Below are 22911 nucleotides of genomic sequence, written 5' to 3'. Positions count from 1 at the left end.
TTTTACGTTCAATGGATGCTTGATCTGATTAGTCGACTAATCGCAAAAATAATCGGTGACTAGTCGACTATCAAAATAATCGTTTGTGGCAGCCCTAATTCTGAATAACAGTAACAGAGGCTATCACTGTCGGTAAGCTGAGTTAAGCTATTACTACATTTTCTAGAATCTGTTTCATACCCCTTCTTGATACTGGGGCATTTAGACCAATTAGGTTTCTATGATGTTCATCCTTTGAAAATATATTTTTTTGATTAAAGCATTGACAAGCCTGGAATACTGCGCATAATGTTCCAACACTGAGTTGGGACACAATTAAAAGCCGTTTTGCACCCACTAAGCTTGGCAGGCTTAGTGAAAGCCTTTTCATATTCATTGTATAAGTACTGCAAAAGGTCTTGTGCCATTTTACTCTCCATTAAGAGACTGATGCAACTGCTAATGGAATTGAAAGGGCATTTGCTTTGACTGGCTTGCCCTTCACCAATAGGAAAATTGCAGTATGTGTGCATCACAAGAATTCCATCAAAACAGATCACAGATAACTTATGGAGGCCGTAGCTTTTCTATTACTGCGTAAGGTATTCTTCTTCCTTTTTATATACGCACAGAGGAATATTTACAATTACAGAAAAAATGCAAAAAGAAACAGTGAAAAAAAGAGAAACATGAAAATAAAATCCAGAACCTTCACTCTGCTTGATTGAATTTCAGAAAACATACTGTTAAAAATGGGAGATCACTTAAAAAAAATCCCAGTTTGACTTTTATGTGAAATGAATAATAAATGGACTCTATGATAAAACAAGCCATCTAGACTAGGTAGGATGTTCAAATCAATAAATTCTTTCTCATCAATGGCTACATTTCTTTTCACCTCAGCTGTTGAAGACAGCAGTATTCTTTAGTAGTGAAAAAAGACAGCAGCTTTTCACTGAGAAGCCCTGAAGGTGGAGTGAGGGTGGTGTTTCGTAATGGGGAGGGGCTGGGGGGGTTGGGGGGCAGTACCCAGTGGAATTTGGAACCATTAGAACAACCTTGCCCTAGGTGAGTTTTGGGGATTTACTCTGCAAAGAGAGTTGGCAATTTTCAGGGACTTGGGGTTTTGAGGAAAAAAAAAGAAGAAGAAGAAAAAGAAGAAGAAGAAGAAGCAGCAGCTGTGTGAATTCCATCATATTTCCTGCCAGAGTACCTTCAGTGCTTTTGCAGCCTTGCCCACTCTTCTCCTGACTTTCTGTCTGATCAAAGACAGAAATTTCTTTTAAGCCATTTCTTAGCAGGGGAATCGGGATGTAACCAATATTTCAGGGATTACATAATTATTGCATTATAGAAACAGACATTCCATTTACCCACACATAATGTGCTCCTACACAGCCATATAGGCATTCATCAACTCACATTGGACTCAAAATCTCTGCCATTTATTTCTAACGTATGATTTGTAAATACACTTAGAAAGTTGAACCCATCGGAGAGCAGTGAATGCGAGCAGCTTCACATTACTGTTTTTCCATCTCTCCTCTTCTCTCTCCCTCTCTCTCCTCCAGACATTGCTACAGATGGCAGATCATCATACAGATGATGACTGCTTAGCAGTTCTTTCTGACAGCTCTCCGATTACATAGTAATTACACTCCTTCTCAAAAGCTGCTTTGACAATTAGCCTGCTGACAAAACACTTGGTTGTATTTATTCATGTGTGGACAGCTTCGGCTTCCTTGTTTGTCCAGCGAGATCGTGTTCGCACCTAGATAAAATGCTACAGTTTCTAAGTTCGGCGCAGGCAGCACAGTTTTAAGCACTGACACTGCACGTACCACTGTGTTTTCTTAAACCTACAGAAACCAGGAACAGTCCACAGGGAAGTGTGCCAGTTCTCACTTTTCTAAAATTTATACTTGATCTAAAGAAGCACTCGAAATTGAAACAAGAAGAAATAAATATTTTAATAATCACCCAAAGTGGATCTGCACTATTTGGTAACTGGCTATAGATTACCACAAGGGATTATATGTAAACACATATAATGTAACACATTACATGATCAGTGTTACTATGATTCAATTTTTTGTAGCAGCATCATGACAAAATAAAGCAGTGAGTCATCAGCTGAGATGATGGAAGTCTACACATATCTCACAGCCATTTTTAGAATGCTTTAAAATGTCTGAAGTTTACTAGTCGACAATTCTCTGTGGATTAATCACAAGAAATAATCATCTAATTTACTGATATAAAACAATTCATTTGCTTTAAGAGTATCCCACACCAGTTTGACAGTCTGCTGTCAGTCAGTCAGATTTCTCTAAACATTCAGACATTAAAGATCATATTTCCCAGTCTCAAATATACAGCATAAATTTGCAACCCTCACGCTAGCCGCAAATTCTTGATCTGCCAGTTTGTTTACATCTTTAACATGCTATTGACAGTAACTGCAGCAGTCTGTCATTTCCTATCACTTCATCTTCCTGTTTGATTTTGAAAGAAGAGTGGGAGCACAGTTAACTACAATATAATAAGCTGTACAATATAAACAAATCACCAGCTTGTAAGACATCAGGACTCAGGAGAGACTTGCTTTTCTCAGAATGTGTTTATGTCCAGTGCTTTTGCTGGTAATCTCTTTTTTCAAAGGTTCTTGTGGCATTATTTTGAGAAGAAATCGCCAGTTTCTGACTTTCCCTATGAGTGTTTGGCCTTGAGAGTAGTGATTCACTCTATCTAAATTACCGTGGTGGGTTGAATGGCTTGAGCCTTCAGTAAGAGCCAGCAATGACTGCCTGATGGAGCCAACATGAAACTTTAGCTGGGGTGGTCCTAGGCACCGCAGAAAAGCTTTTGAACATTCAGAAGATTGCTGGAGAATATTAAGCAACATATTTTTTTGACTGCACCAAGCTTCTCAGCATTAGCAACAAAACAATGTTATCCATTTCTGCTGAAATGTGACTCACTTCCCTGAATGAAGCAATATAGATCTGAATGAGTAATTACAGAAAAAAAAAGTTGTCTGCATGATCTTAGGGGTCATAAAATATGACGTGTATTCTGAGAACTATTCATGTGCCTCCTCATTCATTTACAGCTCGCTTCTCCAATCACTTGAGAAAATGGTTGCAGGAAAAAAAACAAACCACTCTTGGTTGTAGTGGCACAGTCATTTCCAATGGTTGCTATAATTGCATTTCCTGTGCAAATCGCTCAGTTTGTGGGGAAATAAGACAAAGGACAGAGTATTCATCTAAAAATGAGAAAGCCTATCTTTTCCTGATTAATTGTTGGCATATTGTTCTCAATTGGATGCACTCCACTTGCACGAGATGACTAATTTTCACCTTCATTGTGAGGAAATTTGAGAAGAAGGAGATTTATAATGTGTATCTTTCACACCACAATGAATAAACAAATAGGATGATCTTTTCTAGATGTTGATATTTTATAGTGAGCAAAAATTTCAAGCAGGGCTCTGTAATACTTTGGTATTTTACACCATTACCATTAAGATAGTAACTATATGCATTCATGGGAGGCCCAGACAAGAATAAAGTGTTATAAATGACACTGCAACAGTGGAATACAATGAAATGTAAAAGAGGCAGCAGAAAATAAAGATTAAACTGTTCCTTCTGGTTAGGAATAGAGCAAACTGCATGTTTGAGCCAACCAAGTCTCTTTATCAAATGCACTACAATGAACAAACAGTACATGTTTGCCTTTATATCTCCCCCTTACCTGTCTCCTTCCAACTATCCCACATATAATTCACTAGGCCAACATTTCTTGCAGTGTCTGGCTTGAGAGCTGGAGCTACAGCAGACAGTCTGAAAATCCCTCTGCTTTCCAAAGAGCTTTCCTGAGGCCAAGGCTATGAATTGATACCCCACTGTTGCATTACTCTTGGCCACAGAGCAGAGCACGGGACAAGAATAATAATAGGACAAATCATTGGTTTATTCTTATAGTATTCACCGACTTGTGCCTTCTAGTGGTGGGGAGGGTCGTGCTACAGATGTTAATATCCTCCATGGGCATAGGTGATAAACTTTATGTGTGCAAGCATGTGTCAGGCAGTACAGTCTATACACGTGTGCGCACACAGGCGTGCACACACACTTTAAAGCCCACTGAGAAAAGCCTTCTAGCACTACTGATGTTTTGGAATTTTACTTCAGAACACCCTCTGCTTCTCTCTGCAAGACGAACTAAGATGTAACCCGCTTACCCTCTGAGGCTTGGTGCATGCTCAATCAGCAACATGATATGGCCCACGGCTCTGCGCTGAGGTCACTGCTGGAGTTGAGAAGACTGATCATGCATAAGGTAGCAACACAGTGTTTTCTCCACTAATGTGCCAGGCTAGACATGCAGCTTCTACAGCTACAATTCAGCTGCATAGTCTGAGCTCCACCGTGAGGAAACTGGGATCCTCCTAAAACTCTTTGTGCTGAGCACTGACATGGAAAGTGCAAGTTTTTTTGTTTTGTTTTGTTTTTTGTTAGACGCAAAATACAAGTCATTCGGCTGTGAAATAATGTGACTTATCAAACAATTTTGGTCATCCTATGAAGCAGAACGCTGCTCCGATCTGAGGACTAATCCAATCTAATCAAGACAACTACTTTGGTACAACCCCAGTTGGAGGCAAAGTCTCTTGAGTGGCCCGGCATCACAATTCATTAGTGAAACTGGCCTTTAAAGTTTAATCTGGCGTGCGGTCGTTCTTAATTTTCAACCTCATCCCCTTTCCATTTCAGAGTGGCTCTCACACATGTCCACATCCTGTTAATCAATAATAAAAGTAATCAGGGAAGTCAGATGTACTGTCCTTCAAAATCTCTCTAATGCTCCTTTGCTTGACATCAGCAGACAGGGCTGTCTGCGTTCCAGTCTTCATTCACCTTAGAAAATACCAGCCTAAGCCTCATCTGTCATGTATTGGCTGCAGCCTAACATTTCACTTTGTTTGGCAGACATTGATTTTTACCTCCAAGGTGTTGTCAAGGAGGCATCCAACTCATACATACCTCCTCTGCTGTCTCTCCAGAGGCTGCTTTAGAAGGAACTGCAGGAACACACACACACACACACACACACACACACAAAGGAAAGCTCACGGAAATGACTACAAGGTAGCCTAAAATATTGCCAAATTTCTTGAATAAGGACACTAGAAGGGATGAAATGTGTGGGTGATAAGCCGAGGCTTATCAAAGCAGCATTTCTCAGAGCCTATTTTTGTTGTTCGTGTACTGTAATAGGCTTGGCAGCAAGTAATCCAGACTGAAATATATATTACAAATACACATAGAGATCCAAAATGATTGTTGATGTGTATCAAAGCACATCAGATGTACAAGTGCAGCCCCATTGTGGTTTTTTACGTGCTCTCCATGCCAACTCAGTCAGCCAAAAAAACCCAAAAACCCAACCATAAAACAGCAGAAGTCAAAACATTTGGTCACTAAAATACCTTGAACCTACTTCAGTCGATGTAACCAGTCCCCCGTTCATGTTAATATTGTTTTCCACGATAGCAAGATAACAACAATTTATCAACTGCCATCTCACCACAGCCTCCATCCCACTTTCTACACGCACACACAAATACACACATTTGCAGCCTAGTTGAGCAACACTTTATATTCATTAAGTGTCAAAATCTTATAACAAATAGCTGCCTTAAAAGAGCAACAGTATATTTTGTTTAAGAATTATTTGGCACCAATAAGAAATGATCTATGAAGCAAGCTTAAAGGTAACATCCTTCTGCAGTTTATTAATAATACAAACAGCAAAAGTCATTAAGATAGCCCAGATTTACTGAGAATTTCACCAAAGTCTACAACAACTTTTAATCATCATCCCTGCTTCAAAAAAATGCAGAGGAAATATTACACAAACTAAAACTTACATGTCAGCTCTGGAAATTTCACCCACTCACTTACAAGGCTGACCACTCTATCAGCTCCTGCATGTCTCATTAAACACTTGTTTGCTTGGAGGTGCATAAGTTTACTCACAGTTATTTTCTGGCCATTCCTCTTGCATGCACTTCTGGCTCTCACTGGGTACAATTGACAAGAAAGCAGCTTCAAAGATGCATATCTAAAGAGGCATTCTAACAAACAAATGCGAGGGTATAGTTCCTGCAAGTGACATGTTTGCAAATGACACACCTCTAATGAGCTGTCTATAAGTATTTAGAATGAGTGTTGGGTTAATTTTAGCATGCTAGCATTCTGGGACAATGATAATATGTTAGTATTTAGCAGTTTTGGTGCTTCACAAATGATTAGAATGCACATACACTGCTTGTTTGAGTCCATTAGAATACAAGTCAATCTTTCATACTGTTTATGCACTTTCTGCATGAATATTTATTTGATTGCAGTTAGACATTATTTGGGCAATTTTAGGCCATTTTAATATTTACCATGTTTACAAATTCATAGCTTAGGTTAGCACGTTATCACGAAAATATAAAAACGGCATGTGTTTTAAATTTGATTGCAACAACAAAAAATAAAAATATTATTAGGCAAATGAAATATAAAACAATCTATCTAATAGTCGTTGAGACAGCCTTGGTTGCAGGTTTTGGGTGAAACCAAAAACTATTAATGTCAAAACCTTTGTGGCATTAAATGAGGAATGAGAAGGCACTGGACTAGTAGACACCAATGTAAGCATGACTACTTCGTCACCATCCGAGTAAAAAGGTTGACATTTACGGAACAGAGAATGTGTTAAAAGTGACGTCTTTTATCGGTAAAAAACCTACTGCTTTCTTTTACTTCTGCACTAAAAATAAATAAAAAGTAAGACGCAAATCTGATTTAATAATCTCAAAAATCAATTCCTCTTTTCTTTCCAGGTTCAGCCGTGTACATTTTGATGTAGTATAACAGAAGTCCCCATCATGACACAGTGTAAGAGTGTCTTTCTCTAAAAGGGCACGACGAAGGTTTGGCTGTGAATCTCTCAGCCTGCTTAAATCTCTCTAAGAGTATGCATCATAAAGCTGCTCTGTTTTTAAAAGCATGTGATAAATATTCTGAATATTTATGAAAATGAAAGAGACCAGGAAGAACAACGTCTTCATTCAGATGCACAGCAGACTGATAAATGTTTCTTACAGTTGACTGATTTATATATTAGAAATCCTCTCCAAAAAGGTCAGAAGTTCAGTTTCTGCAGCAGCTAAATCTTTTCACTGTGCAAGATGCTGAATTGTTTTATGCCTCCTTATTGTGACTCACTCTGGAAGAACATCAACTAAATGTTTGATATGAAAAATGTATACTTTACTGCAGCTAACAGCATAAGTGGAAAACATATCATTTAGACTAATGGTGGCAAATGCAATCATTGCCCTTTAACGGCTTTGATGAGTGTATGCATAGAACACCCCTAAACCTAATGATAAAACTTTTGACTGCAAAAATGAAACCGCATCTGCAGCTTAAGGATCTTTTCCTAAACGATAATAGCTGTGATATTTTTAGACAAGTTCACGCAGACACATATGTGTGATCTGTGTTTCTCAATGTGACAATGTGTGTGAGTGGGCAAATGATGTTAACACGGTGAGAGCAACTGAACAGCACTGAGCAGGTAGCAGTGGTGTGTCGACAGCATCCATGCTTCCCTGTGCACATTCTCTATTTAGCCCCTTCATAACGACTCCACAGAGCTGTGCATGTCTTCAGTTTGGTTGCTGTACTTGTAAACTATGCAATTTGCGTTTCATGCCACAGCAGGCATCAATTAGCACTTCTCTCACGCCTCTCCATCTGAACTGCATCAAATTTGGTTGTGTGCTGCTTGGAACATGATGTGAATTTGTCATGACTCAACTGAAAGGGAGGAAATGTTCAACACTGGGGAGCTCGCTTATTGCTCACCTTGGGCTTTTAAATCAAGACTGAATAGCAGATATTGTGCTTCATGATTGCAGACTGAAAAGGTATTCATCACTATTGCTGAATTATGCAGGGGAAAAAAAGAAACAAAATGATTGTAAGGAAATAAAATACATTTTGTGTGGGATGCACCTGGATTTCTTTTAAATTGCACAGCACCAGAGTAAAGCAAACCTTTCTTGGACAGTTGTCACAGCACTGAAATTCAATAATTATCCTCGAATTGCTGCTGTTGTTAAAACTCTTTTGAAAAGGAAAATAAAATTTGCTGAAATCAGATACCTCCAAAGGCTTCAAAAGATCAAGCCTATTGATAAACAGGGAAAACTGAGCAATAGTGATTCTTTTTAGGTTTGTCAAATTTCACCGCAGAGTATGTTTTAGTAACTAGTAACCAAGAGTGTCAAAGTGGGAGGCTGTAAGGAGATCTGAGTTGATATTTGGATGCACAAGATGGTAACACTCATCATCAAAGTTATATGTCTCATCTTCAAGAAACCATATTTACAGACTATGGTCTTTCTATAAATTTCTTATCTTTAACCATATCCCTATCATACAGTGCCTAAAGATCTGAAAACAGTTGTGATGCTGTAAAATTGATTAAACTGAATCTAGGCAGTAGCTCAGGTAAAAGACAGTTTTGGAATTGGTGTTGATGGAAAAATAAATTTCTCTCTGCAGTCCATTGTTTCTGTTGAAACAGCAGCTTTAAACTGCACCGGCCTGCCTCGCAACAGCTCATCCAGCAGAACGTGCATGACTGTGAAACGTCTCTGTGGTGGAAGACACAGATCGTCCTTCAGATTAGGCTTAATCATGTTTGCTTTGCCTCAATTAGATAAGGGAGGTGCGCCATCAACACACGAGCTTTCTCATGCCTCCTCCAACGGTCCCTGTGCTTTTCCTCCCGCTCACCAAATGGCAGCAGTAGGAGGCAAAGGATGGTCCACATTCACACCCGGCTGAATCATTTCACACTGGAATACATCCATCAGAATAAAGATCATAAAAGCCAAGACAAGACTGACAATGGAAACTGAGAAGTGAAATCTGAGAGAAACGGCAGTAGCAGCAACATATGCTTTAGTATGACCATAAGTTGTCAATCTATTAAAAATATAGCAGCTAGTTAATATTCTTGCAAGAAATAATACTGTATGATAATGCTGTATATGCTTTACTCTTGTTCAGACTGAAGTGTGCTGTAGTGTATTGATACACTAGAAAGCGTTTACACCACAGTCTGGAGTCGCTAGTTTTATATATCAAATTTCAACCATAATCCACAATGGACTGGTGCAAATTGCCATTTACCCAGTGTTTCCTTTCTATTCAACTTGTTTGATCTCTGCAGCATATTATGATGCTATATCATGACAGTAGAATCCATTCTAATGAAAAAAAAATCTTGCTGAAGAAGCATACTGCAGTTTGAAAAGGTTCAACAACATAGGCAGCAACTCAACATGCAGTGCTCATAGTCCAGAGATACACTTCACTGCCAATCCGTAACGTTGAACATCATCTGATAACACATTTAATCCCATAAGAGTATCCTTTCTCACTGTCTGTGCAAAAATCATGTCAAGATGGGGCGTTTAACATCACATTATGATAATTCATCACACAGAGTAAATTTCCAATTCAATAAATGAGGAAAAAAAATATCAGATCCAATCTCTGCTTGATTTAAAACCTCAACGTGTTGATATGCACAGATAATGTCAGACAATGAATTTCGACCTCATCCTGATGTTTATTCAAGGCACTGTCAATAATGTAATCCCTATGATTTAGTTCAAAATCAAATCTGCCACATTCAGGTGAAGGCCTTCTTCCTCCTACATATTCATAGCAACAATATTGACTAAATGTCTTGTCTGGCTAAATATACAATGGGAAGTGTGATACTAGAGGATCAGTTTGTGTGAATATAAGCAGAAGAGAAATGCATACAGGAGATTCTGGGATTACCTCTCAAAGCTAGTATGCTATCCCAATCTCTTCAGTCAGGTCTGGACACTGAGGATTTGCTGTAGCAAATGTTTAGGCAGAGAAGATAATAATAGCGGACAAACTACTATTACTGCATGAATTAGAAAGAATCAGAAGCTTTCCAGCAATGCCTAGCGTCAAAAACAACAGCCTCCGCTCTCAAAACTTCATGCTGTAAATCATACTTGTAGTGAGCTCACCTGCGGCTACAGTAGCCCTCAGAGGTCAATAACTATGGCAAGGCACATTTACCGAGAGTCTTTGTGTTCCCGGAGTGACAATAGAATCTCATTGTCAGGTGTTTAGTCAGATAAGGTCGCACACCCGCAGGGATTAGCGTCTGCTTTTCATCAATGTAATGCTTTAAAAACAGGTTTAGCAAACGTGCGGTGGATCAACCAATTTAAATGCTAAACCTCTTTCTCTCTCAGAAGATTGGGGCCAGGGGCTAAACACATACAGATAAACAAATCAACTTAGCTATAAAGACTTACAGCAAGGGAAACAAATGAATGACCCTCACACCTTTATTTGTAGACAGACTACTGGGGAAATGGTGATATAGCCCGCAAAGTGTTGTGGTGATAATACTTGCAGTGTCAAGTTCCTCAGTTGGATAGAGCCATCCTGAGGCACTGTATTCACAGCTAAACATGCAAACGGTGCTTCAGGACTTTGCGATAACAGCAGCGGGAGGTAATTCTTAAATGTCACTGCTTCTGGTTTAACATAACTCGGTTGTTGCTATGTATATGTACAGTAAATATATGCAACACCACTGCTCAGATGCTACCCACAGCAGTAGTTGAATTAGAAACTGGCTGGATCATGCTGGGAAGTGACATTACTCTTTGAGAGCAGCATAATGATCACTATCAATCTCTTTATTGTCGAGTCACATTAGTGAAATATCAGGGAGGAGTACTGGACAGGGGAAGGAGACCGCCGAGAGACATCCTGTACCATGGCGGCATGGCAGTGCATTAATCACAGCGGCGGGACCCTCTCTGTGTCCAAGCTGAAAACTGTCAGGGTAAACACTTCAACCAATAGAGATGGTAGTGTAACACTGGGAGAATATTCCTTGCTGGTGTCCCAACACATTGGCAGAGAATGCCATCTTTTGCTTTGTAACACATAACTGTCACAGCTTTCTCATTTCAGATTCACATTTTTCTCTTAGGCCATCTCAAAATGTCGCTTCTGCTATCGCCACTCATCTTTTTGAAGAAATACAGAGCCAGGCAGGGAGACAAAACTGTCATTATTTCATAATCAGCCAGGCTCAACAATGATTTCCTGCTGTAGATATTCAGCTCAGTCATACTGAATGTAATAACAAGCAGGAAAGATGCTGTATTTTAAAACTATAATACCACATCTGACATGCACCATGAAACAGCTGGATGAACGCTTCATGACTTTCAAAGCCTATATGGAGAGCAATCCCGGAGAACTCGTAACGATTTCATCCATTAACTCCATCAATCTGAGTTTGCTCCATCAATTTCAGTTAGTGTCGACTGTCTCAGCAGTCTCTGGCAGAGAGCTGCCACAAGTGCCCCGGCTAAAAGAAAAAAATAAGGAGGTGAAACTTTTTTTTGAGTCTTTGCGTCTAGTATAGCAGCACACATGTCATAGTCAAGTGGTTTATAAAACCACCCTTTCCCAACTCCACTACTGCCATCTAAATAATGAATACTCTGCCACTTGCAGTAATCCTCCAGCAGCCATTCCCAGAAATAGAACAAAGTCAGACAGAGCACTCGTTCCCTCCCTTTCACTTTTCAAAACAAATACTGCTGATTCCTGAAAAACCCCTTCAAGATGCTACCACTCAAAACGTACAGCATGTTAATGATGTGCAGCACATTCGCAAACAACAAATTTTGTGAACTTTTGTTGCAGTGATTCGACATTCTTGGCCACATCTAGGTCGTGACTTCAAAGTTTTGCTTAGTATCCATTTGAAGGCAACATCAAAGCGTGGGTAAGCCAATGATTTCAAAAGGCATCAAGAGCTAACCAGAAAGGTACAGTAACTGTGAAGGGCACCTTTGGGCTTCCTATGATGGATGATAAGAAAGAGAAAAGACAGAGAAGGGAGGAGAGATGCAGGGCGGAGAGAGGTAGGAGAAATGGGTGAAAAGAGAAATTACTGGGGAGAGAGGTGAGCTTATATGAAAGGTATCCTTAATTAGATGTAATGTTTGCCCTCTTCCACAAATTCCTTCATGTGGTGCCAGGAAATACAAAAAAAAGAGACCAAAGCTGATGAGTCTGGGGAGAAATATCTGCCTAAGTGGCCTTTTATTAAGGGATAAAAAGCTACTCTTTGCCTCTGTTCCCATCCACTGCCCCTGATTAGGAAAGAAGTGAAGGCGGATAACAGGAGGGGCCACGGATTTCTGACATGTCCTATTGTATCCAGATGTGACAACAGCCTGGCATTTGGCAGGTGAAACAACCTAACCTTTATCTGTCATCTTCACTTAAAAGGAGACGATTCCGTTGCAGGAATTCTAGAAAATATCAGCGTTTCTGTATAACATCATATCTAGCCTGAGAAATCCTCACAAAATCAATATTAAACACAACAACCACTTGTTGTAATCAATATTTTCACTACTCGTTCTCACTCTCATTGGAAGTGCGTTGGCACAAAAGTCAGAAAAATTTGGTTCGAGTGGCAAAATATATTGACACTCAAAATATCCCAAGGTGATGTCAAATGTATAGCATCATTATGAAAATTAACACTTAAATTGGCAATGAGAGTGAACCAGCAAATAGCGATGATCTAAATAGGTATTATGATTATGCTCCTTTTATCTAAAAATGTGTCTGACTTTGGCACTTGCAGCAGCCTTGATTGATCAAATGACATGCTAATGAAAGCTCTGAGACTGAGAGAGATTAGATGGCTGCCAAGTTTTGACCCTGGATGTGAAAACATCACGGGCTAGGGACGCTCTCATAAAGCTGCTAAATGGCTTATTTCACCTCCAGCTCTGGTAGCCACCCACTGGCATCACCATGTGGATAATGATACCCGTAAATGTCCACAGTAAACAGCTGACGAACCAGGGCTCCAGACTTTTCCCATCACCATTACATGAGGTAAGGACCATCATTATCCTATGAATTCTGGTCACTACAGCAAGACAGCCACAAATGTGCTTATAGGTGTTATGAACAACTCATTAGCACAGACTAGATGGTGGTAAAATTCAATAACAGCGTAACATGCTGAACTTTTATTATCCAGGAAAGTTGGCTGCACCCTGCCAAGTGTATAAGACTGGAGCAAACTCCGACTACACAGAATTTAAAAAGGTCAAATATAAAGATAAAGAATACCAAACACAAACAACACTTTCACAGGCAGTCAGAAGCCTGTAGTTTGTGCCCACCTGTCAGTTCAACTCTACAATTTACACACGGGGGAGAACTATCTGCCTTTTTTTTGCCACCATGACATATTTTCTTGACACTGAAGAGTTTGCACTGCACAGATTCCTTACTTTCTTACTTTACCAGAGTATCCATATTATGACATTTTATACTGTACTTCTCACACTGCTACAACTATGGTACTCTTAGTATGACTCAAGACCAGAAGCTTAAATTTAATATTCATTTCATTGTTTAACAGCAAACATGCACAATCTATTCGTTGCACTCCATATAGTTAAAACCTCATTTGTACTTACTAAAAACAGCCACGTCAAAACTCATAATGTAGTTTGATCATTTTAATATTAGTTATATAGTTTAATTACATAGTTTCTGCATTAAACTGAAAAAGGAGCACGTGCATTTTTAGATAATATCACACATGAAAATACTGCAGCTTTCTTAAGAGCAGAATTCAGTGTTTGCTCCAAATTTCAAGTCTGTAATTTAAAGTCCTCTATTGTGTTTCTATTATTGACACTGGCATTTAAACACCTACTGCATGTTAATTTTCAAATCCGTATGATCCATGAATGCAATTCCATCTGCCAGAACATTTATTTTCACTTCATTTTTCAGTCATCGAATGTGAGCGGCGATGTGAGTTCAGCCTGGCTGTTTGACACAGTGAACAACAACCATCTAATGCAAAGTTTAGTTTTTCACCAGCGTATTTCAGCGCTGTTAATACGACAATGTTCAAGTTATTGGACACAGTAGTGACTCTTTATTTTCTTATTATTGTAAATGCTATATTAAATTTAACATTTAAGTTATTGCAATTAAATTAAAAATTTTAATTAAAATTTCCCAACAGACACTGGCTAAAGCTTTCAGGTGTGCTGATTTCTCATCCACATTATTTGACTGAGTTTTAATTAAAAACAAGGGTTCACTCTCTCCCACATGACACCACTCTGAACAATTTCACACTCACATGCTTTCCAAAAACCTTATTAAGATCATTTTAGATGTGGAAATGAAGATAATGCACGGGACAAAAAAGCTTTGTCTCTTGAGGAATCAGGTCCAGGTGCTGTTCTAATTTTTAATTGATTAACCTACCTCACAATCTAACGAATCTATGTATATGCAGAGTGGACAGCTGTACTTTATATAGCATATATCTATCGTTCTCTTTATGTTAAAGGGGGAAAGGTCTCAGAAAGAATGCTCAGGTTTCTGCATCGTTTAAATTAAAATCTATAAGTCAGGTTTATTTTAGTTTTAGGTAAAAAAGGTAAACTCACTGCAATTCACTGACTAAATTGAGACTTTAGGGAATGTAAGTAAGTAAAAAGTTACAGTACGTTCTATTTACCGTCTATTTTTAGCGATTCTTAGTTTAACGTTTAAGGCTGGTGATGCTGTTTTCACCCTGGTTTTAAGGTGAACCGCACATAAATTCAGAGGTAGGCATGGAGAAATTGTGCGCTGTCCAAGAACAAAGTCCTCATTCAGATATTGCATAAATTAAACAACAGTTCATCCTTTCATTGCATAAATTATAGAACAGTTCATCTAGAAACCACGCCATAATGCACAACAGCCTTTGTTGGCTAAGGCTCTCACTGGCCCTGAGCGTCCTGACGTGTGTTTGCCAGTAAGACTAAGAGGAGAATGAGACTGGCAGAGCTGACTGGTGAAACATGAGATAAGAAAATTAAAACAAAATTGCTCAGACCTCACTGTTGATGCAAGTGCCGAGCAGCTGTCGTCCACTGAGAACAACCATGAATCAAAAGCAAGCCTGCGGGAAGTATTGATAATCCATCCGTGCTCTATTATTTGATACTGAAGTTATCGTTCATATTCTGAAAGCACATGCATGCTGCCGTTCAAACTTTACCCCTTTTTTAGCATTTCCGACTCAGCGTGTGCAGAGGTAAATTTTCCATCTTCTCCAGAGACATGAGTCCACTCTTTCAATGTAATTACCACTGACATATATTAAGACGGCTGTATCACAATATACCAACCTCCTCGGCACCATGTCCACCCCCTCAATTACTCCAACACACAGCTGCACAGGCAAATAGGACCGAAATCCAGCTATAGCAAAAACAACATCACCAAGAGACTGCTGTTTCGAAATTACAAACCTAATGAATGTTAAGATAAGCAAAAAAAAAAAAAAATGGATGCAAGTAATTATTTTTCACTCATTCCAGCAGCTAAAAAATATATATATTCACCTTCCTCCAGAACTCACCTCATGGCCCAGAGAATAATTCATAGCGATGCCTCATAAGATGCATTGCCCGCAGAGGAAAGCCTCATTGCATTTACCTGCTCACATTTCCCTGTCACCTGTAAATGTATGTGGGACTGCCACTGTATGACCCTTTGCAGTACTCAGACTTATTCCTCTGTTGATGCATCTGCTCTGCTTACATTGGCTACCACTCGCTACACACCAATTACTCTTTGTCTTTGTAGCTATTGGTCTGCTAAGCACTTCAATCCATCTCTGTCTCCGAGGCCATGACGTCAACCCGAAATGATTAATCAAAGGCAAGTCAACACCCAAAAAGCAACACCTATGTCCCCTGTTTGCGTACATTACCCACAATACTTCATGGGTATCATGTGAATACTGAATGGGAAAAGAATTACTAGACCAGCAGTTTCTTTTAAAGCATATGATATCTAATTGTTCCTACACTGTTTATAAAGCTCAGGGCGATATTTTCTCATATTGCATTTCATACAATATTAAGGTTCCATTTCCCCCATTTCTTGCACATAATAAAGTGCTAGTACTAATGACTTGAGAGAAACAATAATCCCTTTACCATGTGTGCTTATGTGAAAGAGCAATGCACCACAAAAATGCTTCCAGGTTACCAAGAAGCTACCTGAACCTGCTGAATGCGCCTTATCTTATTCTATAGTGCAAATATTTCCAAGCCTGTGGACATGATTTTTACCAGAGTGCTATCATCAATTTACACGTGTTAGGCTGCAGTACCATTTTAAACACACACCACCCCCACATGAAAAAGATCCATGAGGGGATTGGGAAAAAAAAAGAAGAATACAATAGGCTGTAGATTCCTACAGTAACAATAAGGCCCATCCAAAGAAAAGATCTGCTTCTGCACAGCCCTTGTAATGCATTAAACATTATTTTGCCACATCCAAGTTGTTGACAGATGGAATTCATGTTCAACTCTAGATTTGTCAGCACAGATGTCCAGGAACAAACAGCAATAATGAAATACAGTAAAAAAGAAACAGAAATGCAAAACAGATTCGATTTTGGATCATTTGAATATGTTTATTCCAATAAAAAGAACTTGCTGTGTTACCTTGAAGAATCTCTGTAGCAATTTCCCACTGAGGCTTTACTGTATCAAGGTCCACTTCTCAGGATGCGATGATGCTGCTTGTATTGGATTTACAAACGCTCTGGATCTCCTCCTCTTCCCACTGCTGCTAAGCGAGCCACACACTGCACGAGAACACTATCACACTGACACATGGATGGCACTCAAGCGATGTCAAAAGGGTTAAAACCTAGTGGACCGGAAAGTCACACCAGCATCGTTCTAGTTGCCAGCCACCGCTGCCGCACTCTCCAGCAGCTCTTCACCACCTCCCCCTTCTCTTTTCCTTTTTTTTTTTTTTTTAAACTCAACCTATCTCATGGGCTTCTCCCCCTCCTTATGCGAGATGGTAGACGAGAGCGCTGGGCGATTTGCACCACTCTATCATGGATCGTGTTACGCTGTCTGGCTGTAGCGGCGGTCACAGACGATAGGCTGAGGAGCTTTGCGTGTGTGTTTACCCCTCCGAAGAAACAGCGGCATAAGAGAAGAGGGAGGGAGAGGTGGGATACCACCCTAAAACAAAAAAAAAAGAAAGAAAAAAAATGGAGCGGTTTCCAAAAAAGATTATCGAGCTAAGTGACAGGCTTTGACAGAAAACCTGGATGTGAATTCATGAGGGAGAGTGCCGCTGAGGTACGGCATGCAGACCTTAAAGTGCCACTTTTAAATGGCTCTCGTTCACTTTGACATCATTTGGTTATCACATTCTAACACGAGCTATGATTCATCTTTCCTTTGCTGACCTACATATTGGGTACCCTTTGTCTGTCATATTAATTTATTCTTTTATGATATCTTAAGCTTAATTATAGCATATACAGTGGTATAAATGTGATCCTTATAGCTGCAGACAGGAGCAGTGTAAAAGCAACAGCCGCATTAATGTTCATATTATGTGCTCTGAAATTCCGATCATGCATTTGCAGTTTAGAACACTGACAACCAAAAATAATTCATTAATGCCACACTTTTATATGATCTGTCAACACGGGGATGAGAAGCCGTCTTGTTTTGACCTATTCCTATTCATTACATTGCCAGGGCTGTTTGTTTACTTTTGACAGCCTTTTGAAAAAGAAATCTATGTTTGTTCTGATATAAGACATACTTTCAAAAACTGTACTTATCAAAAGAAAACAGTTTATTTCCATAGTCCGCTGTGAACTGGAAATGGCTTTGTTCTAATTAGCTTTTTTAAGTTGTTTTCTTCAAATGTAATCTAACAAAGCGAACTGTAAACCCAAGTAAACACATCACTATGTTCATTTGATAGACGTTGCTATATTTATTGTCGTTATGTTGTACTTCTAATTTTATATGATTTTTTTTTTGCACTTGAGTTGATTAGCATCCTGGTTTTGATTTGATTTGCTCCTGCAAATTACACAAATCTATAGTGATTTATACAATATCACCCAAGGATGTGGCTTTTTATTACTCATATTTCCAGCTGTGCATATTTCGTCAAACTCTGCCCCCTATTAAGAATTTAGGAAATTGTCTAGACATCGTTTATCTAAAGTCTAACACATTTATCAGTTTTAAATTTTATCCAAAGCCAACTAACATCTAGAAGAGAGACGCTATAAGTTTAGTTTAAAAATCTAGAAATAATATTAACAGACAGGATAAGAATGAATTCTATGGTCAGCTTTACTTGACTTTGCTTCCTGGTGATAACAATACCTAGTCAGGTATTCCAGGTATTCAGTGTTACACTTCAAAGTTGTTGAGGCAACAAGAGGAAGACAAGCTGAAAAAAAGAATGCCAACGTGTGCAAAGGCCAAGATAATATCAGTCAGAGTCAATTGTATGTCTCAAGTTCTAAAAACCTCTATTTCCAATAATAGAACGTGTCTTTCCTTAGACCCTTGTTAGCTTCAGAAACTTCACACCTTCAGCTCATAACAGGCTTTGTGTTTGCTCTAAAGCCCAAAGTAGAACAGCCTGCCTGCCATCATTAGGGTTATTTCTTAAAACACTGGAAAGCTCTTTGAGAGCTATAGATAAAATCTGTGAGTGCCCATGTAATCACAGTGTATGTGGATCAATAAATGGTTTAATACAGTATTGGCTTTGAAGATATCCTTAACACAATCTGCTAAAAAAACACAAAAAAACACTTTCTTTCATTTGAAACATCAGACAATAGTGACCTTTAAAGCTAAAATAAAATGCCAGTAAATGGTCAAATTCATTATTATGTGTTCAGATACTATGAAAATGTGAAGATTTTATATAAAGTCATGTGTTTTAGGCTAAAAGGTGTGGGCTTGCTGGTGAATGGAGTATCATCTTATTCAGCATGTGGTTGCAGTGAAATACATGGTGGAATCAGCTGTTTCCTTTTCTGGGTAATTACATTTTTTATAAAGATTGTTTTTCACTAAACAGTATTAGTGTCCACTTTAATATATAGGCACTGGCTGCAAAACAATGGCTAAAATAGAAACTATAGCCATCATATTTACATAAAGGTTCAATTCTTATCACATATGCAAGAGATTATGCTAGATATAAAACCATGAGATTATTTTTCACCTTTTCCCTGCCGACTCCATACCTACAGTTTTTTATCATAGCCTGTATGAGATGGATGCAGCTTCTGGTTTATGAAGTTCCATTTGATGGCTCATCTGAGCTTTTGGATGTCTCCAACTTAGTTTTTTACATTTTTGGATGAAACAAAAGACACCACTCATGTGGTTGCAACCCATCCCACCCAAAATCACACAATGTTTCTCTCTACATGGGAACATAAATTCCAAAATGAAAATCATGTTGCATTACGTAGCAATTTAAATGATTAAAAACATAAACTTATCAGAAAAGTGGTTATAGATAGATTAATCAGTGGGTTGTTTTGTCTAAAGACTTCTTTACAATTAGACTTTTTTTGTAAGCAGATAAGTTGCCCCCTGTTGAACAGTGAGAAGAATGCATCTTTAAAGCACTTGGACCTGCATTCAGATCAAAAAGCCATTCACCTTTTGTAAAAGTGTCTGCGGTTTTTCTAATTCTACTTGCCCTCCGGTATATGTATCTGTTTTTAATACCAAAGCGTCTGTTTTAAATCTCTATAAAACATACCTGTTAACTAAATAATGTGCAATGCATTTGTAAAAACTGCTGTTGACTTTTCTACTTAGAAAACTACTTCTTCTGATAGGAGTCTAATAGGTCACACAGTGCTGAAGTACATCATATCTTCTTGCAAAATCAATTTGGCATTTCATTTTTTTTAAATTATCATGTGGGCGCAGCCGTCTGTAATAATCCACTTTAATGATCAACAACTAAAACAGCAAAGAACTGATAAGACTTCTTTGAAGGTGGACATCAAAAGTGATGCCTCTGGGGTTGAGAACAAGGGAGAGCTTATTTGACATTTTCCCAGTGCAACCACACATTGACTCAAAGAATTTGGTCACGCCTGTGGGCTCAAGTAGGGAAATCTGTTTGGAGTTTGGTCTCCAGCTCTAGTAATCAACGAGTGCCCCAGTTCAGTACGGCTTGAGTGAAATTCATATTGAGTGGCCCATATTATATTCATCCTTCATCCTGAAGAAAAGGTATTTGAGACCTAGTGTAGGACAGACTATTTTAGGAAGGAAACATTTTTACATTAGTCACTTTAGAATACCTTGGATATGATGTCAATTTCCACTCTTTGGGGAATAACAAACCTCATTATAATTCCCACAGGATATGTCTTAGGCGGAGGGTAGAATTAAAACTAGACGCAGTCACGTGGGTGAGTTAAAGCCTTATCCCATTGCAAGATAAATGTTCAATTATCAGATTGAAAGTCTATTTTTAAAGATAGCCCAAAACACAACCAATACACTGTGTAATATTTGTTTTACTGTGTTGCTGGTAATGGCCAAAAGAACACGAGGGTTCGTTTGGACAAGAAATAAATATCAGTCTGTTCGAATACCTACCTTTTTTGACACTCAGCCATCAACATTTATCCTCCTGCTGTCAAAGCAAGTTGACCCTAAAAGCCCCCCTTGATACCAAACCAACTCCAGCCAAGCAGCTCATTTCCACTACAGCACCATGTGCAAACAAAAGGGGGCAGGAGAAGCAGGGGAAAAAAAGCAGTCACACAAAGATGCTGCAGTAAATTTTACCCGAGTAAACAATATGGGAAACGGGCCAGGATTTTCTTCACATAATATGCTTAATTCTGCAGCTTAAGGGGGAAAACGGACTCTTATTTCTACTAAAGAGCTGGTGCTAAATGGCGGCTATTCAGCCCAGTTTCAATTTTGACATGCCAAAGCTGTCTGAGGTACTCAGTTACTGGGGAGTGGGATGTGGGCGGGGGTGGTAGATCTCTTTGCTCTCCTAGAGCACTATGGTTTCAGTCCAGCTGGCCTTTAGAATATGGATTATGTGGTGCCGTGGCCTGGCTCTCGCTCCATGGGGGGCTGGACAGGGTGCCCAGCTTCAGCGGACTCCCCACCGAGACCCCTGGGTGAGAGGACGCTGAGAGCCCTCTCGGTTCTCAAGGCTGGATCGTTGAGAACGTGGCGGTTGCTTCCCACACCAGCACCATACGTCAGTGTGTGACAGAAAATTTGAAAAAAAAGAAAGAAAAGAAAAAGAAGAAAAAAAATGACAGTGAAAAGGAAGATGGCGGGTAGAATGATGGGGGAGGGTGACTGGAGTGAGAAACATCGAGGAAGAAGCAGAAGCAACAACTGTTATTGTGGCAGAACTGCGACACTGCATTACTGCCAATCACAATGCCTGCTCTGCGAGGGGAAAAAAGGGGTGGGGAAAAAATAGAAGAAGAACCTTGGGAGTGCAGTGCAGTAGATTTACCTTTCAAAAAAGTCTGGGGCGATAATAAGTATCCAAATGACAGCTCTGTGCCACCGCATCCCAACTAAAGTTAACCAGAGGTCCTAATGTCGAGTGCCAGCAGCAGACACAAAGGTCTGAACAGTGGGGCGCCAAGGCAGCTAGCACAGCATGGCCTAAATGGGGCAGGTGATTTCCCATCTCCTCCACTGCCCTCAAGGCACAGCCAATCACTGCTGGGGAAAAGTGCCGCACCAGCCTGCAAGCTAGGAAGCCAGTGAGTGGAAGGGCTAGAGAGGGAGCTGGAGTCTATCTGGGACCATGCATTATTCACATGCATTGCTACGGCACTAAGACCTCCACAAAGGAAAGGCCTCAGGTTCCATCAGTGCCGACTTGTTTCCAATCTATTATTGATGGCAACACTACACCATATACTTTTCCCTGATTTACTGGATTCTATCATTGTTTCTATAATAAAGGCTATTTCCAGTAAAGTCAGAACAAATGAGCACAATATTTCCAAGCATGGTGCCAGTGGGTGCTTCTAGTCACTGGGACCTTTCAGAATTGGCTTTAATTACACAAATCATGGCCAGTGTTATACCATTACAAAAACGAAAGATCTTTTGCATTGAAATGGGGAGTGCACTCGCCCTAATATACACAGCAAAACCTGAAACATTTGTGTGAATCATCAATCATGTCAAGGTAGGTTACCATGCAAAATTAATTTCAGCATGGAGACCTCCAGTTAGACCTAAGTGAAATAAATGAGGTATCCAATTACCACTTTATGATCACATGCAGCCGCTGTTAAAAAAAAAAAAATGCACCGACAAAGTTAAACACTAGCAGCTCACCAGTATTGAGAGGAGAATTCAAGCTCCCAAACTTTTTGGTTTATAAATTCTTTATTACTTTAAGTTGGCGACTGTTTCTGAGCCTGCTTACACAATGCTGTCAGCTATTTTTGTATTGTTAGACAGCAAGGGACGCAGACTGAAAAGGCACAATGCAGACAGTGTTATCAGTATTAAACTACTGGGTGACAGAAAATATTCATTCAAATTAACACTTGTCATATTATAAAATGGGTCATGAACTTTTAAAGGAGTATTTTGATACTGAGATATTCTAGTAAGCAGAGATGAAATGGCACACTATCAGTTTGTGTATTTTATTCTTGCATTGTATCAAAAAGCTAAATTATCCTTTATATTAAGATTTTATCAGAGTATGTTAAAAAAGGTTCGGCCCTTTAATTCAGAGGCCGTCCACATTATTACCATGCACACATCAAAGATTTCCCCTAACTCTCTGCAGGAAACACAATCAATCTGCTCAGTATGCGAGGCTAGGACAGCAGGCCATCTCTCCCTTT

The 22911-nt window shown here is 39.3% G+C and overlaps 1 protein-coding gene across 9 annotated transcripts in view; it reads right to left on the bottom strand.

The window, feature by feature from the left end:
* si:dkey-237h12.3 (teneurin-3) overlaps positions 1–22911 on the bottom strand; it is a 135403-nt gene that overhangs the window by 79369 nt on the left and 33123 nt on the right. The window contains exon 1 of one of the 9 annotated variants that reach the window (XM_019364084.2): positions 16694–17144. The exons of the other annotated variants lie outside the window; for them this stretch is intronic. The gene's annotated coding sequence lies outside the window, so the exon portion shown is untranslated. Of the gene's footprint in view, positions 1–16693; positions 17145–22911 lie in introns of those variants that run through there. 9 annotated transcript variants of the gene reach the window in all.

This window comes from Oreochromis niloticus, linkage group LG2, assembly GCF_001858045.2.
Source record: "Oreochromis niloticus isolate F11D_XX linkage group LG2, O_niloticus_UMD_NMBU, whole genome shotgun sequence".
In the NCBI taxonomy this organism is placed as follows: Eukaryota; Metazoa; Chordata; class Actinopteri; order Cichliformes; family Cichlidae; genus Oreochromis; species Oreochromis niloticus.
This window is presented reverse-complemented; position numbering and strand designations above follow the sequence as displayed.